This window comes from Amblyomma mixtum, chromosome 9, assembly GCF_055824585.1.
Source record: "Amblyomma mixtum isolate Tamu chromosome 9, ASM5582458v1, whole genome shotgun sequence".
In the NCBI taxonomy this organism is placed as follows: Eukaryota; Metazoa; Arthropoda; class Arachnida; order Ixodida; family Ixodidae; genus Amblyomma; species Amblyomma mixtum.
Genome location: NC_143020.1, coordinates 124,749,432 through 124,762,895, shown reverse-complemented (window position 1 = coordinate 124,762,895; position 13,464 = coordinate 124,749,432). Strand labels below are relative to the sequence as shown.

The window sequence follows — 13,464 nt, the reverse complement described above, 5'->3', positions numbered from 1 at the left end:
GAACGTTTATAACCACCCAAGGGCGTCCGCAGAATTTTTTGCAGGGGGGGGGGCCCCATTGGTTGTTGGCGCCGGAGGAGGGGGGGGGGGGGGGTCTGTTCGTAGCAAAAAGGCACTATTTGCGGAGTAAATTTATTTTTTTATATATAAATAAAATAAATAAGTCAAATACACGCATTAAAGAAAAATTACAAACAGCAAATTAAAGCGAGGCTAGGAGAGATACATTGGAGTTTATAAGCGAAGAAACAATTAAAATTAATAAAAATGCAAAATATACTATCACTTCGTGGAGAAGAGTGCTCAGTCTTGCTGCATACGGGTTCTCGACACACCCGGATTGATGACCAGCACACAGAACAATATGTTCACAAACACGCAACGACAGTCACTCAGTCAGTCTTCCTTGAACAGAAACTGTAGACGCCTCGGATTTTTCTGGGCGAATTGCGTGATGACACTGTTGATAAATTCATTTCTGTGCTTCATTACACGCTCTCGGTGCACACTCATCATACAAAGGCCGTCCAGTCTGTCGTTTGTCATCGTTGAGCGTAGCCACGTTTTCACTCTCCTCATTGTACTGAAGGAGCGTTCGACCGTACAGGTAGTAACTGGCAAAGCCAGAGCCACCTCAATGGCTTTTGCAACACCAGGGAAGAATGTCTTGGCCTGATGTAGAAGCTCGCAGTAAGTTATTTCTGATGGGTCCCCAGTTTTGTTGCACCACATCTCGTACCAAGAGATGGCCTCTTCCTTGAAGTTGTCGATGCCGTAAAAGCACTGGAGTTCTTCGGCGAGAACCGCGAACTCAACACGGCTCAAGTGCGTCATTTTTGATGGATGCAGCTGGAGAAGTTTGAAGCTCCTCTCATTGCTTTCAGAAAAGCGCCGAGCTAGAGAAGCAGTGAGGTAGTCGAAGTACGGCACATATATTGCCACACGGTAGTATTCCTCCGGCGACTGAATCCCGTAGTTGTCTCGGTGGGCTTGACGAGAGACTTGTCTTGGTACAGATATCACCACATTTAAGTGATTGGCTGCCTCCCTTGCTGCATTCATGATGTTAGAGAACTCCTCTACAGCGTTTGTCCGGTGGCCGCGAAAAATACGTTGCAGCTCAGTGATGTGGTCATGCACAGAATGGAAGTCCATGGATACACCTTGCAGAATGTTCGTAACTGGTTCGAGCCGAGCGCTGTACTTCGCTACAATATGCAAGCAGACGATGAAAGATGAGCTTGTTGTTGCGCAGTAGAGGATGTGAGCTCGTTGTCTAGTTGCAGCGTTCGAGCATGATTCCGTGGACGCGAGCTCCTCGAGTGCTTCGACTATGGCCACGTAATGCTGAGAGAAGATCCTAATAGACTTGTACTTTGCAGACCATCTTGTCTCACGCAGCATCGGAATGTTGGGCACCAATTTTCTCCGGAGCACGCTCTCGCGGAAGAAGTTTATGGTTTGTTTGATTATCCCAATTGTGTTTCGAATTTCAGAGACGTCGTTCAAATCGTTGATGACGAGATTTAGTTTGTGACTTGCACAGTGGAAAAATAGTGCCTTCAGGAACTGTTTTTGTATAATTTTGTTCACTCCAGCTTCTTTTCCAGCCATTGTAGAGCATCCATCGTACCCCTGTCCAACGAAGTTCGAAAGAATCAGCCCGACATTCGTCAAAAGCTTCAAGATTGCCGCGGCGATGCAAGCGGAGTTTAATTGCTCCAGCTCTACAAATCCCAAAAACTGCTCTCGAACGCACACTTCGACTCCCGCCTTGTCAATAAAGCGAACGCCTATAGACATCTGCTCTTTTCCTGAAATATCTGCAGTTTCGTCAGCAAGAACGGAAAAAGCAAACGCTTTGTTAGCTTCGGTAACTATCTGCTCTCTCAGGATGTCGCCACAGATTGTGATGATCTCGTTCTGGACGCGGACAGAAGTGTACTTGGCATTGCCAGCAAAAGAAGCGAAGTGCTCCTGAAGTAGAGTATCTCCAGCTTCTACATGAAAGTCAAGCAGATCATTGAAGACTCCACTATCGGACTGTTTGCCGCGAATCGGCAAGTCATGCGTCGCGCAAAAGACAATGGTGGAAACTATTGGAAATAGTTTCTCACGGTTCCTTTCAACTTGCGCGTGCAGTGCTCTGTTCAGATGCTGTAAAACGGGTAGCTTGCCTTTCATCACATCCATAAAGTTCTGTGAGGCCGTCATTGCCTCCTGGTGCCATTGGGATTTTACGTGATCCCTGCACGCCTCGTGCATTTTTCTGTAGTTACTGAAAGCGCGCACGATAAAACTACCTTGAGTACCCCGGTGAACACGCGGAGGAAAAATGACGCAAAAACGATAAAAGGCGCCTTTCGCTGTCGCTGAGTACGCAAGCCAGGGGGCGTAATCTCCCAGCCATTGATGTCGAAAAGACCTCTTTCCAGGTGTTACATCCTTCTCAAAATCATATGTAACATTTGGCGACCATGGCTTAGTAATAAGACGTAACTTCAAAAAGTCCGGTATGCCAGTGAGTTTAGCTTTGCCTAGAAACTCTCCTAAGTCATATTCTTGAGGCAAGTGATTTGTTTTCTTGATGTTGTCTCCGGACTTCGATCCCAAGCAAGAAGAAAGGGAATCGTCTCGGCTTACTGCGTGACCGGAGCTCGCTGGTGGAGTTCCTTCCATGGAGACGACGACGTCGGCTACTGTCCGGTGATGAAAGGTTGCATCGCTCTGGTCAAATCCGGACTTGAATCCCAAGAAAGGAGAAATGGAATCATCTCGGCCTGCTGCATCACCTGAACTCACTGTTGACAGAGTCCCTTCCATGGAGTCGACGACATCAGCTACTGTCCGGTCATAAAAGCTTGCATCACTCTGTTCAAATACTACACCGTTGTCACATGTCACACCAGAATCTGCAGGGGTGCATTTGGATAATGCTTCGTCAGACAAGCGCTGACGCTTGAAGAAGCGTCGAATATCCATCATTCGGGACCGCGCGAGACAAAGCTGGCTATGGAGTTCCTCAGGGTTGGTAGTGTTAAAAATATATACACATTGATTGGAAAAACGGTTGAATGCGTACGTTGAAAACAAAAAATGACTATATATGCAGCGAAAACTTATTTACAAGATAAATGCACGCTCGCAGCTTCATACACCTCGCTCCATCTTGCTCGCGCAACCGCACAGTCGAGTATTTGCACACACACTACTCGCCGCTCGTCGTTTTCTCGTCCGCTGTCTTGGTTGTTCTCAGCTTCGTTGACAACCGGCCACTAAAAACACCGAAGCACAAACAAAGAGGCGCGCACACGCAAGGAACGCCGCGCGACTTCCGAGGGGAAGGGACACTCGCCACTCCGGTCGGAAAATTTGTTTTGTGTGTTTTTATGGGGTTCAGAGCCCCAAAACGACTCAAGCTATCAGGAACGGAGTAGTACAGAGTTCCGGATAATGTCGACCACCTGGGTCTATTTACCATGCACTGACATCGCACAGTACATGGGCGCTGTTGGGATTTGAGGCCCAGCCAGAGGTGACAGGCGAGCCAGGCAGGGGCCATCGGGCTGCCTTGACCAAAGGCGCTGGTTTCCGGAGAAGACGCAAGGAACGCTGGTGTGGGGGCGCCTCTGGAGACTGCGTCGCCGTGAACAAAAGCAGCTAATACCCTTTGCCGAAGATTCTGAAAGCGGCGCTTGTACCAAACTGCGCTCTCCCGTGGATCGGAGGAGACAGCGAGCGGCGGCGGCGCCAACTCATCGCCCGCTTGCCCCTGAGCACCCCGACAAAGCGGGGATGGACACGGCTGATTTGATTTGTCCCTCCCTCCTGAAGAATTCATCGGTGGCCGGGGTGTGCACTGTCTGCCTCCGTGTCGCTATCTCTCTAGAGATCAAAGAAACAGGCACACATCTCAAGACGGCTCGAAACACATGCTCGTCGGTGCCGCTGTATGTCTGCAACGACGCGTCCCCGAACGCGGCACTTCGCAGATGTGACCCAAAGCGTGGAAGCGGGGCCGCTTTTACTCTTTTGGCTGAGCGCACCGCCGCCCCTGACGTGCGGCCATCACTCACGGTTCGAGTGATTTTCCAGGGGGGTGCAGCCGCCCCCCCTTGCCCCCCCCCCCCCTCCGGACGCCCATGTAACCACCGTTGAATGGTACACCCATGCACGTGTGACTTTTGGATTCGGCACTGGTAACCTTTAGAAGAATGCAGCTGGCTCATTCCATCAAGGTTTTCTAGAGGCTTGAGATGTTACTCAATGCTATGGACTTCAGGAGCGACATTAATGTATTAGAACAGTGGAAGGCCTAGGACGGCCACAAAATTTGGCGTGGGGGGGTGGGGGGGTCAAAATGCGCATGCGCTGGCCACGAAGTACAGTCAGGGACAAAAGTCTCCGGACCACGTGTTCCTCTAACGAAGCCGATAGCTGTGGTATTAGTTGGCGGCTGGAGACCAAACTTGTGGTGGTAAAAGTTAATTTTTTGTTCTTTCATCTCCACAAGTGCGGTATCCAGCCGCTGTCTGATAGTAGAGCTATAAGCTTCGTTTGAGGAACACGTGGTCCGGAGACTTTTGTCCCCGACTGTACGTCTAGTGTTTTAGGCTAACGTTAGCGGCGAATGCTATTTTTCTGAAACAGCGTGCTCCCCAAGTCGCCTTGTTTTGTGTCAACACTGCGACGCCTGTCAAAGCGGGGACCCCTCCCTTTAGCAATGATTGGTCGTTGCGTTAACGAGAAAAAAACGCAAACGAAAGACACGTCAAGGTTTTGCTTTCTCTCAAGTGTCGACACGACGAAGTTTGAGGGACAAAACGCTCCAAATTATTAAGTTGTTTCCCGATTAATAAAACTACCAGACTTAGCGAGTACACATCATTTGGTCGCCATGGAAGTAAGACAGCGCGGGAGGTTCCAACAGGTTATCGTTTTCGGTCTAAAAAAGGCATCACAAAGTAGTGAAGTTCCGCGTTGAAACGTGGCTCAAGTCCAGGATTCCTGGACTCAGTTTTAATTTTGAGGCAACTATAGAATATTGTAAATTGCTGCTATGGAAATATTGAATGGAATGGCCCATTCTTCCGATGCTCTAAACCACTGTCGGATGGCAAGCAAGAAGCCTATCAGCAAGTGGCCCAGTTTGTGATCACGTCGTCAACCTTTTGAAGAAATAACTAGAAATATGGAAGAAATTACCTTCAGGTCAGGCCTTCGACCGCTAAATATGAGCCCTTAGGCCGCTTCCACAGCACGTTTTTAGCTCACGCCAACGGAGCCGCCTCTGCCTCCGTTCCCTGGCCCGTGAACTCGGAAGAAGAACCAAAGCCACTGAATCAACGCTGTCTAGCCCATGCTCCATAGTAGCAGTCGCGTCTAATGATGGTGCCCAGTTTCACGCTGTCAGCTTCACGTCTGAAGCCGTGCCTTCATGTCTCAATTTACGGTGCCGCGTCGACGACGAGCGGCTTGCTCTACGGCATATACTGTAAAGATTATATATGTCCCCGGCACACCCCTCGAATTAGACACGAAAGACCGGATCCCGGCGGTTGCAGTAGAGCTGTCAAGCGACCACCACGCAGTGCCAAAAAATTAGGGGGCTTGCACCGTGACCTTCCAAACTCCATCAAAATGTTGCGCCGTCTTGGCATGCGAATTCATAATTTGCGCGGCGATAATTTAAGAGTGCTTCGCTAAATCAACAAAGCGGTGTCTTCAGGCGCGCTCTTGAGGTTAAAAGAAGTATATAATCATGGCTTTGGGCTCCTGAATGCCCGCCGACTTGTGTGTTCTTTTCGTCTAGGTAGCAGACCATACAAGGTGGTGATTTCTAAATAGACAGCTGGGATAGCTGGTGGTTTGTAGCACAATGACTCACCTTTCCAGCTCTCATAAAACACACGGATGGAGGAAGAGTAGACACAGTTCTCAATCTGATGACTTCGTCGAGGCACGTCACCAAGCTTTTATTGAGATATCACGCCTCCAGTGCTTAAGGGCATGACGAGGTGACTTAGTGGCTAGCACGCTAGGCTACTGAGTGCAAGGTCGTAGGATGGGATTACGGTATGTCTGCGATTCGGTGTAAAAATTCCTGTGTACTGTACTACGTCCGCGCACCGCAAAGAAAGTAAGATCTTAGAAATTTGAGCGCTCCAGCACGATGTGCTCAAAGCTCATGTGTATCTTCAGGTTGTCAAACCATACCATACCATACCATACCATATCATATCGTCCATACCATACCTTACCATTCCATGCCATCCCGCTGCGATGGATTAGTGGTTATGGCCGCTCGGCTGCTGACCCGAAACATGTGGGTTAGATACTGGCCGCGACTGTCGATTTCCGGAGCCCTCCACTACGGCGTCCCTCATAGCCTGAGTCGCTTTGGAACGTTAAACCACATAAACCCATGAGCCCAGTTTCAATGGAGGTGAAATTCTGGAGGCCCGTGTACTGTGCGATGTGGGCGGGCGGGCGGGCGGGCGGATGGATGGATGGATGGATGGATGGATGGATGGATGGATGGATGGATGGATGGACGGACGGACGGACGGACGGACGGACGGACGGACGGACGGACGGACGGACGGACGGACGGACGGACGGATGGATGGATGGATGGATGGATGGACGGACGGACGGACGGACGGACGGACGGACAGTTGGATGGACGGACGGTTGGATGGATAGATGGATGGATGGATGGATGGATGGATGGATGGATGGATGGATGGATGGATGGATGGATGGATGGATGGATGGATGGAAGCGTCCCCTTTGAAACGGGCTGGTGGCAGTTGCCGCCATGCTGGGCTTTTCTTTATTTTATGCGAAGCATACTACTTTAGCTACCACTTCAGCCCTTCACCGTGGTTATGCGCCTCCAAATCACGTGATACATGACGTCACACCACGTGACACGATGACGTCATGACAGTGGAGAAACGGGGGCCCACCTCGCGCCGTCGCTGTGGTTGTGCGCCTCCAAATCACGTGACACGACGTCACACCACGTGACACGATGACATCACGACAACGACGTCACACCACGTGACACGATGACGTCACACCACGTGACACGATGAAGTCACGACAGTGGAGAAACGGGGGCCCACCTCGCGCCGTCGCTGTGGTTGTGCGCCTCCAAATCACGTGATACATGACGTCACACCACGTGACTTGATGACTTCACGACAGTGGAGAAACGGGGGCCCACCTCGCGCCGTCGCTGTGGTTGTGCGCCTCCAAATTACGCGACACGATGATGCGTCGCATTCTCCAGGCTTAACCAAGTTAAGCCTCAGCCTTTTTTTGTTTAACTGTGTTATAAATGATTAAAATTCGCCATTTTCTTTCAATACATTTTCCTACACTGCTAACCTTATGTCTTCAATCTGATTTAGAGCCACCAATGTTCCAATCGCTTTTCGTTGACCTCCACCGCAGATTTTTTTTTTATTACGTGGCCATTGTGTTCTGTGAACCCTAGAGCCTCAGAAAGAGTGACTGTGCCTGCATCGACATCCGGATGGATACCATCACATTCGAGTGTGAGGTGTTCAATTGTTTCTACAGATCTAGCCCGCACAGCACATGTGTAATCTTCATCGTTAAATATTTTTTTAAGGAAATTTAATGTTAAAGAACACCAGGCGGTAAAAATTTCCGGAGCCCTTCATTACGGTGTCTCTCATAGCCTGAGTCGCTTTAGCACGTTAAAGGGGCCCTTAAATCATTTCGATAGACATATTCTAATGCAACAGGCAGGAGGCACCGCTTTAGATACTGGCCGGTAGGTCTTGTTTCCCGGCGGCCTCTTCAGCTAGTCGGAAGAGGAGTCTCAAGAGGTCGAAAATAAATAGAAGGCATCCACTTCACTTCACACTTCACTTTAATACCTTAAAGACCCTCGTTTAAGACTATTACATAAGGTGTGGCGCACACAAAAGTGAAAACCAGAATAAGTATGATCTTTAAGCAGGTTATAAAGAGAAAAGATTTTCATTATGCTAGTACAAATCTCGTTCGTTCATGGAACATAGATGGGCAGGTGATAGCAGCAAGCTCTCGTGGAAGGCCGTTCTAGCCGTTAGCAGTCCACGGGAAGAATGACGAGAGAATGTAGTTGTGCGGGCGCGAGGTCGTGATACTAGCTACTGATGGCTGTTAGGTTATAATGTAGGGATTGCTGGTTAAAGATGTTAGTGACTGTTTTGTAAATAACACAGTTGTGAGCAAACATCCAAATATGGCAAGCTAAACTTCCATATAGGCCGTTAGCGCAAATTAAAAACAAACGCGGCCCAAGGACGGATGCTTGAGGCACGCGTGAAGAGACAGATCACGACTCCACACTCGGCTTCATTACTCACCGCATGGCGGGGTTCAGGTGGCCACCTTTACCTGTCACAGTGGCTTTCCTTTCCTCATAGCACCCCAGCCACTAATTTTGGTGTTTCTGTACCCTGTGGACTTAAGAACCTAAACACATCTTGCACATCATTTTAAGCACCTTGCAAGTGTTTGCTTAACTCCGGTGTTCCGTTCATGCAAGTAACGACACACTCGTAAAATTTATATATATGCATGCATATGCCTTAACTCTAGATGCTTTTAAGCCTGCATATTCTTTCAGCCCGAATATCTACAAGTAGGCATGTTTCAAGCACTGTGACCCGGCGCCTATGTCGCGCGTGAGTTCTTGTGAAAGATGAAGAGCAGGTCAAGCTGATCGACAGGGCTCGCAAGACTGCAAAGGCCACTGGGGCCCTGGACGGAGGGCTCCACCTACGCTGAGAGAAAGAACACTTCTACAATAAAGTTTTTCATTCATTCATTCATTCATTCATTCATTCATTCATTCATTCATTCATTCATTCATTCATTCATTCATTCATTCATTCATTCATTCGATGTTTCTCGCTTTAAAAAAAATGGCTGTGGCTTAGCTTGGTTAAGCCCGATAATTGCGAAAGCAATATCCGTAGCTACGCCATGGTTCAGCTGGTAGTGTAGCTGGTGGTGGTGCTTGTGGTTAGCCTTCTGGTGATGCATCGGTTATCCAATCCAATCCAATCCAATTCAATCCAATCAAATCCAATCCAATCCTAGCTATGACGTCACACCGCGCGCGGCCTCGCCTCGCGACGGCACAAGTTGGAGCTCTGCTCTTGCACCTGTGACGTCACACCGCTAGGCGCGCCGCGCGCGGCGGGCGCAGGAGTTAGGCAGCAGCTACCAAGCGCGGCCTCGCCTCGCGACGGCACAAGTTGGGCCCCTGGTATGACGTCATAGCAGAGGTCAAGCTAAAGGTCAATGATAGCTACCGCGGCCTCGCCACGCGAGGAGCTGAAAGTGAAAGTAGTATTGCTTTCGCAATAAAATAATGATGATGAACTGGTTATGCTTCTAGCTTTAGGACACAAAGAACCAGCTTAGAACACTTGCATGCATCCTTTTCTTTTTCACTTACGATAGCGCAACCTTGAGTAAAGACTGCAACTCTCGTATCCTTTCGTTCAAATTGGCAGACGGTGTCGAGCATGAAAAAAACCCTTATAGAACAATGGGCTGAACGCCATTCATATCATGTATTTCTCCTGATGAGTTTAGTGTCTGCAACAGATTTCATGACATGCAAAAAGCGATGCATCTTTTCATGCGTGCTTCGAAAATTCCCAACCACGTGCTCTCCATGTCAGGCTATCCATCTTCCTCCACAGAAGGTATCTCTTCTTATAACGTGTCACAAAACTGCGCAATATTGAAAACGAAGAAGCAAAAACAGCGCCACGCGGACGCATCTCGCCAGCGCACGTCGTAAAACGGGGGAGATGGAAACCCCAGAGAGATAGCCTTGTGTGTGTGGCTGTCCCCTCCACCACCGCTCGCCGACACGGCGCGCGGGGGGATTGCCGTAGATTTTTCTAGAATGTCGGAGATGCTTCTACTAGAAACCGGAGGAGAGGGCTTAGCCTTGCGTGAACTAAGGCATGACCTCCTCCTCTTCACTCGCGCATCCACGGCAGCGCCACGTCAGAAAGTTCCAGATCCTCCTGGAAACCACTTCCGGCTTTTGATCATATAGACGCGCGCCCGGCTGGAGAAGGAGACTGCACGGCCAATACTAGAGAGTTTTAGCTGAGCGGGTTTACTGTCCGCTCCGCTCGTAGTTCCCAGCGGAGCCACAGCGGAGCGTCGCGCAAGAGTAGAGTTTTAGCGCTGCGTCTTCCCCGTCCGCTCAAGCGAGGCGACTCGTTGCGCCTCCTAGTGGTGGTAACTGGACTTGCCAGAAAATGGTTATAAGTAAGCCTCTGTGATATATGCGTGAATAAATAAATAATAGCTGTTTACGTTTGCTGTATGCTTTCTGGTAACAACAGAGATTTGGGTTCAGCAGTGAAGCTTTCGTATTAAAAAAAAAAATAAATGTCTGCCACTGCGAGAGCCAAGCCAAGACCACGCAAGTCACCCCTCGCAGCGTGCGCGTGTACGCATTTGTAGCGTTGTCTAGCGTGTGCATTCATCCTCTACGCGTGCGAGCGTCGATCGTGATCGAGTTACGTTCGCAAGTTATCCGACACCGCCTGCAATCTGTTCGCCATGCCAAAAAGTATCCGGCAAGGCCCGCGCTGGCGGCCGCCATGTTGAATGTTTACGTTTGGTTCGGCTATAGTTCGGCTAGCGCGAGCCCAGAAGTACCAGAAGGCTTTGCGCGAGGCCCGCTCGTCGGGCCGCTCCGGACTCCGCTTGGCTCGCGCGGGAGCGGGGCGGAGGAGCCGTTCCGCTCGCGCGCTCCCGCCTGAGCGCTTCGCGCATGCCGCTAGCTCGCTGAGCGGAGCGAGCGCACAAACCCGCTCAGCTAAAACTCTCTACTGTGTGTATGTGCGCGCCTGCCTTGGCGCGTAGAACAGACGCGGACCAAGCCTATATTAGAAGGGTGTTGACTGCTGTCGGTGAACCTGTGAACCTCGGGTCGGCGGACTGTCGCAGTGCCCGGTGAACAAATTGTGTTCTGTTTGTTTGCCTCTCTTTTGTGTTAGTGCACATTAGGTGCAATATCCCTTTTTTATTGTAATCTCTCTTGAGTGTAGCTTAGCCCGAGTTGCATTATTTTGTTAATCACTTTGTATGCGTTTGTACTAGTGATTGTGAAATCCTCTGTATCGTCTTATTGCTGTACAAACTTTGTTTTGTGTGTGAACCTTTGGCTCCGACCCATTCTCTGGCTTGCGACCGGCGAAAGCTGGGCATCAAACGACCAAAAACGTCTGGTCACTTGGTAGCTGGTCTCCGCTGAGCTTGCCACGCTGAGTCGAGGGCATCTCCTTTCAGTCCGAGACTGTACCCCCACACGCTCTAAGGGTGTCTGGGAACTCACGCTAAATGTGCGCGAAGTTGGGTGACATATCGGCGCATAGCGTAATGCGCACAAGGCCTCCATCACGATCTTAGCGCTGAGTGGAACGATATACCGGGTGTCCCAGCTAAATGTAACCAAACTTTTAAAAAAGGCGAAGTGTCCTAGTCCAGTGAAACCAACTCAGGGTTGTTCATAGTCACATGGTCTAGTCTTGAGTATTTTTTTCGCTCTTCAAAGTTAATTGATTAGTGAAGTTTAATTATCTAACTTTTTAATTATTAACTTCAGGAAGAAAGTGCCAAAGTGAAAGGTTTAGATAACCTCGAAAAACCGCTAGTAGTGCTGTTTCCGTCAAGTTACGATTTACGTAGCTTTATTTATTGGCCTTAAAAGAAGGTTGTCACGTGACCAGCTGCTCGCTCACTTCTCTGCCCCTATGTGCACCCAAAGTCTAATCGAGGAAAGGGCTTCAGAAAAAATGGATTTTATTCTTTAAGGCGCGTCTTGGGACGTTGAAGTGGCACAGTTGTCATGTGGAAAGCTTTTTCTTATTGTGCGGGTTATGGTTAAAGGGCGGTAAAAGAACTACTTTACGCAATATTACTTTGCTGCAAATGTCTCAGTAAGCTGTTTCCCAAAGCGATCTACAACTTTTCCATTGACACTTTGTTCCTCAAGTCAATAATTACAAAGTAAGTTAATTAAGCTTAACTAATTAGTCAACCTTGAAGAACGAAAAAATGCTGCAGACTAGGTCACGCGACTCTAAACAACCCTCATTTGGTTTCAGACGGCTAGGACACCCCGCGTTTTTTAAAAGCTTGATTACATTTAGCTGGGACTCCCGGCATATGAGCGCTTCGTCGTTAACTCAGGCAGACAGGTAACGAACTACGTCACGCAAAAAAAAAAAAACTCTTATTCTTAGTACAGATACCGACAATGACGCACTGTTTTTCGCGCCCTACGCCAGACAGACCCATCGCGCTGCAAGCAACCATATATCAAGGGTTTATTGTTTTTGCTTTCACACTGCCAAATCCGTCAGGGATTTTAACAGAAAGGGCACTGAAAACAACAATGACGTAGAAATACAGCCGTGATCAATGATTTAAAATACAGATTAATACACTACATAAAGTTTATACATTAGCAGGAAAGCAGTTCGAAAAAATAAAACAAAGTGCATGTCATATAAATGTTACAGCCTAGCCTGATTCATGCACGCAGTATATAAATTTCTAACGCAAAATGCTTTTCTGCTATTCAGTGTCGCTATTAATAGTAAAGATTGCTTCCATGCATGAGTAGCCTTTATACGCTGTCGTGCATTTCGTCTTCAGTCTAATTACGGTCGTCTACAACATCTCTATCTTACCGGTACTCACATATGGGGCAAAAACCTGAGGGCTAGCGAAAATGGTTCAGCTTAAGATGAGGACAACGCGACGAGCTATTGAAAGAAAAATGTTAGGTGTAATGTTAACAGACCGGAAGCGGGCGGAATGATTGATAGAACATCCTCACAAACCAACCAACCAACACACGCGGGTGAATAAATTTCTAGTCGAAATCAAGAGGAAGGAATGGGCTTTGGGCAGGGCATGTAATGCGAAGGCAAGATAACCGCTGCTCCTTAAGTGCTTTGAAGGTGCTTCCAATAAAGTTGCGGTATGCCTAGAAGTTTAAGGACGCCGCTTCACAAATATCCTCCAGCAAGAATTTTCTTAATGCGTAGAGGTCGAATTAATTTTTCCTATCCATGGTCCCTGTCTCAGGATTGTTTATAGCTATCCAGAACACGCATCAGCATAAACAATTCAGGAAGTCATGAGCGCAATAATTAAGGTTTTCCAAGAATGGCAAACTTTCATTTAAAGTAAGTTAGTGTAAACAACAGCCCCTTAGCATGCGTAAGAAAGATTGAGGAAATGGTGGTAGCACAATGATCCTCGCAACCGCTCGTCTGTGTGTTTAGTCTCGGCCGCTATGTCACTGAAAGCGGTTCTTTCTTGCATCGTCCAGCCCGCGCAAGATTCCCCTTTCTTCAATGGCGGCACTGCACGCACGCAATAAAGCCACACTCC

General features: G+C 48.6%; 1 long non-coding RNA gene across 1 annotated transcript in view; it reads right to left on the bottom strand.

Moving 5' to 3' along the window:
- LOC149331084 (uncharacterized) overlaps positions 1–13,464 on the bottom strand; it is a 91,240-nt gene that overhangs the window by 67,979 nt on the left and 9,797 nt on the right. The window lies entirely within an intron of this gene.